The sequence below is a fragment of the Peromyscus eremicus genome, unplaced genomic scaffold (assembly GCF_949786415.1).
Source record: "Peromyscus eremicus unplaced genomic scaffold, PerEre_H2_v1 PerEre#2#unplaced_192, whole genome shotgun sequence".
NCBI lineage: Eukaryota > Metazoa > Chordata > Mammalia > Rodentia > Cricetidae > Peromyscus > Peromyscus eremicus.
In genome coordinates, this window is record NW_026734429.1 from 217,696 (window position 1) to 222,668 (window position 4,973).

The following is a 4,973-nucleotide window of genomic DNA, read 5'->3' on the forward strand; positions in this document are numbered from 1 at the left end:
TATATAAATTTCTATGATATTATTACCTTGTGTACATAAGATTTCAGTAGGAAATAAAGATTCAGTTCTACACAGGGAAAGAATTGAAGGATGTTCAATCAATCAGGGAGAGATCTCTGGCTTTGGATGAAGGAGATACTGAAGGGCTTCCCTTGTATCCCAGCAGAGGCTCCTGCAAAGGACAACTTGACATCTAGTGTAAGGAAAGCTCTTAGCAATCTCAGTTCCCATGACATCTGCAGCTCTTCCCTAGACATTCTAATGTATCCTGGAGAGCCCTGGCATCCTCTGTGATGTCACTATGTTGTGGCAACACCCACTGTCCTTGGGAAGTTTATTCAGTGCCTTCACCATTTTCTGATGAACATGATGGCATACTGAAGTGTCTAATTCAGAAAGAGAATGGAGAGGTTAGAGAAACCAGAGAGTGACAGAAGAAAGCTGACCTTCAGCCTCAATGTAAAATGTCAAGAAAGAAATGGTCAAGAGAATCATGTAATGAGTTCTGTGCAAGAAAAGGGAATCTTCCTGGAGGAAGTGGGCTTGTGCTGAATCTTCCAGTAATGGGGAACAGAAAGCTGGAGTCTCTGGGAACCAACAGAACTTCCTGCTTGTCATGCCTCTTGAAATTCAAGGATTCCAGGATATTAATTGTTCTGGCTCAGAAGCTGGGAACTGGTAAGGCCAATGCTTTATGCTGGGAACTCTTGGTTTTCATTCCTTTTGGTAGATAGGCATTGATGTGTGAACATGAGACCGACATTAAAGCGGGAGGGATTAATGAGATGTGTCCATTTCTAGGCAGGACATCACTCTACTTCAACCACAGTGGCTAACTTTATGTACTTCCCAGCTGCTCTGTGTTCCTCAGTTGTCAGTGAGGAGACTTGTTGAGTCTGGTGACCATGTTCTGCCCTTATATGTCTTCTCCATCAACAGTTATATGGTTAGAGTGACCTGTCAAGATATTTGTGGAACCTCTAAATGACTGGGGTGATTATGAACTATGGCAATTTTTTCCTGACTTGTAAACCCACAGGCTTGTGGACTCTGCAGCCAAGTTGAATTCTGAGTCTGCAGCTGTGAATGAGCCTGAAGAGGCTATCTCCTTGGTTACTTGGAGCATGTGCTATGAGGGCAGAGAAAACCAGATAGCTGGGATAACCACTTCCCTTCAAATAGAGGAGACAGCTGGGTTCCCCAGAGGGGGCATCTGAAGCACAGGACAAAATAATTTGTGGTGTCACCGAGTCACTGGTAAACAAGCTTTCTCAAACATTTGATTAGGACTCAGTGGGGTCTGTCCATTATCTTTGCCTTGTGATACTGCAAGTTCTACCTTGTAGGTAGATGAACATAAAGGAGCACCAGAGAGCTACCATCCCACCAAACCTTCCTCACCAAGGTGCAGATGAAGCAGAAGGTGCAGCCTGACCAGTCAGCTACAGAAAATGACCATTGAAAGAAAGTAACAGTGAGATTGCCTGATCTTTATCACAGAAGAGAGCATGAAGAATAGGTATTCGTTCTTTCAAACTCTGTGGGTTCAATCTCAGGTCCACTCTGTCATCATTTATTCATTTTATATAAGGTCTGTGTTTCTGGTAAGCTGTATATTCAGGGTATGCCTTCAGGGTATGCCAAAATCATGTCTCTGAACTCCTCCCAAAGGCAGAATCTCAAATGTGGACAGGAAAGTCATGAGGACATAGACTATTCTGCTTTCTCTAAAAAGAAACAAAAACAGAGCCTGTGGCATGAGTCATAGTACTCATGGACTGAGACAGTATTATGTGAGTTCCCAGCATGCATTTGAAGAGATTCTATCAAGTGCTGTCTAGTGTGAGATGTTAGTTGCTGTGAGTTTGAATTAATTTTTTGTTACTTGCTTTAAAAGCCTTGTGCGTTTGATTCTCCAAGCAGCAATTGGAGAGGCCTGGTCACACATCTAAATGTGTGGATACAGGAACTGAGACTGATCCCTGCTCCTTTTGTTCCCCTCTGAGAGGACACACCTGCATGCATTTGTTCAGCATCCAATTGGTAGAGTTTTCCCATTCTCACTCAGTCTCTCTTTCTCTGTCTCTCTAAGTATTTCTTTCTCTGTCTCTCACATACATTTGTATATGTTGTGTATTTTTCTAGGTGTTTGTGCATGTATCACCCTCTAATCCCTGCAATCGGGATCTGTGGTTGTGCATGAGCACTTCCCTATCTCACAATTCCCATGTGATTCCTTGGTGAAAATTGGGAGCACCACTGTGAGTATTACAGTTCCACCAGTGTACTTTCTTTACTGACACATAGATATACCCTTGGGGTGTTTATAAATTTGTCATTATGTTGAGTCCCATCCTCAAAACTGTTCATGATGTTATTTTGGTCTCCATTGTGACAGGTATTATCATTGAGAATTTCTTTTTGAAGACAGGAGAAACATTGTCACAGACTCTGAAGGGTACACACTTGTGGAGAAGACACCAGGGAAATTCTTAGACAGCTATTTTGGCAAGCCTCCTGAGAGAGCTCATGCAGCTCCACCTCCCATCATCTAAACAGCCTGCCTCTACCGGTGTAGGGTCAGAATAGGTGTAAGTAAATTGTTTGCAACTCTGTATGTTTGGTCCTGGGTTTTGTTACCAACAATATAAGTAAATTTGTTGCAACAACTCTGGGGAAAGGTGTCCTGACTACCTGGGGAGTAAGGCAACACCTTGAGCTGCTTAGGACAACTCTGATAGATGGAACTGCAAGAAGACAGTTCAGCCCTAGAGGGTGAGGTATCCTGGACACCTCAAGCTGCTCAGAACAGTAGCTCTGCCCTGAAGGTGTCCTGGACACTTGGAGCTGTTTAGCACAGCTCTGATGGCTGGAACTGCAAAGAACCAACCTGACCCTGGAAGGGACAATTTTCTGACTTCATGGGAAATTCAGGCCTGGAACTGATGAGAGATGATCTCTCCACAGGATACAATAATGCTGCTCTTCTCCTGGAGAACTGCTACGTCTGAACCTTGCTCAGCCCCCTCTTAAGGGGGCTTCCTAGCTGAGCTCTGCTTCTCTGGCCTAAGATGTTGCTTCTTTTGCTTCACTCTTCAAAAAAAGAAAAACCCCTGCAGAAATGTAGCAATGTCCTCCAGCTCTGGAGAAAAATGTTACTTTTTAGCTCTTTATTGCTCTGTCCACTGAGAGACGTCTCAGCAAAGATCTTCTCTATGCCAGTGAATGAAGATCTTCACACCCAAAACTCTTCTGAGAAAGAGATTTATTTGAAGGGAAGGAGGAGTCCAGGACAGTAGGTGCCTCTACCAGGCTGGAGAGAACAGCCTTTTTTCCTAACTGACCAGGCAAGGCAGTTTACACAGGATGCTTTGGGCGTGGAGTCAACCAGGGGTTTGGCTTGGGGCCCAGGTTTCTACTGTCCTACTCTGTGATTGGTTGGTTTCACAAGTTAGTTGACCAGGGGCAGAGACGGCTCTGATCTGACTGAGCCTATTGGTGTGTTTCTTTCTGCCCTGATCTGAATCTTCTTTCCCTAGTTCTGGGCTCCAGGGTGAGGGTGGGTTTCTTTAGCCAGCCCCTTGTCCCTACAACAAAAATGTATAAGTGCCAGAAGTTCTCAACCTAAAATAGAACAACTATTTTTAACCTTCCTAATGCCATGACCATTGAAATAAAATTCCTTGTGTTGTGACATTCCACCGTAAAATTATTTTTCTTGCTGCTTCATAACTGTAATCACTACTGTGATCAATCATTATGTAAATATCTGTTATGCAGGGGGTCTGAGATTCCTCCCCTGTGAAAGAGTCATTCCATCACCAAATGAGTCATGACACTTAGAAGTCCAGTGTTCCACACGAGATGGTTATCACGCAGGGTCTTGGGCAGGGGTCTATTGCCATAGGACTGCTACACCACTAGTGTCTCCTACCCTCACTCAGAGGGGATTTGTCCTCTACTTGCTGATGTTTCCCCATTTCCATGGTCAGAGAAGGGCAGATGGGGAATCTATTTTCTTACTACAGGTTCTTGGATTTCTGTTGTTGGAGTTTTCAGAAATAGTATGATTGTTTCTGGAATTCCCTTTTCTCTACAATTGGCCAGGAGGAAATGGTCAGAGACCCTCAGACACAGAAAAAGCAGGTAAGAACAAGCAGCTGGGTCAAGGTTAGGTCCAGCACCATTTCCTCCTGTAACATTAGCCTGTTTAACATTCAACCCACTTGTGTTTAATTCATCATTTTACTCATACACATCCCCCCCCACACACACACATTCAACCCCATCACCACTTTCATGACAGTCAACTGTTTATTTTTTGTCCATGCACCAGTAGTTCTGGGAAATGAGTCTTTTGTGAAAATCATTTGGCAATCAATCCCTGCTTCTCTGCCTGAAGCTGCAGTCCAATGATGGAGATGGATCAGTCACATATCACACACCTGCATGCCATTATGAGGAGAGAGGTGCTATGAACAGCCTTGAGGGAGTAAGTTCAAAGTCCAGCACCATTTGCTTTTTGCACATTTGCTTTCCAGGGTTTATATATGATCACAGTGGGGATAGCAGCTTGCAAGTAAGTGAGTCCGCTGTAAAAGTCAAGTGAGTCATTCTCTTTGTCACCTCATTGGGTGGCATGTGGCCTTCTTCCTCCCATTATCTGCATGCCAAGGTGGTCTCTTCACTTTGACCAGCTGTTGGTTCACACTTATAGAGACCTCAGTGGGAGTTGGGCAGCATTGTTTACTGTGTGTTCTGTTCTCTTTTGTTTTGTCCTCTGCCATACCAGTTGACCAAATTCCCTATCTGATACTCTCCAAAATGTTGGAACCACAGTGTCAATAACATTAGGGAAGACTGAATGTATTGTCACTTTTGAACGTGATGCCCATATCACCACTGAGGGACTGTACTACTCTCCAGGTCAGTATGTAGCTGTGCCACGCTGAGAGGTCTTGAGCTCTGCCCCC

At 44.1% G+C, this 4,973-nt stretch overlaps 1 long non-coding RNA gene across 2 annotated transcripts; it reads left to right on the forward strand.

Moving 5' to 3' along the window:
* The first annotated feature begins 314 nt into the window (after positions 1-314).
* LOC131901667 (uncharacterized) lies at positions 315-2,586 on the forward strand. Of its 2 annotated transcripts, none has more exons than XR_009376828.1 (3): positions 315-678; positions 1,351-1,519; positions 2,399-2,586. It is a non-coding gene; the product is annotated as an uncharacterized LOC131901667 (long non-coding RNA). The 2 variants fall into 2 exon arrangements; XR_009376827.1 differs by lacking the exon at positions 315-678 and adding an exon at positions 823-1,257.
* Positions 2,587-4,973: the final 2,387 nt, after the last annotated feature.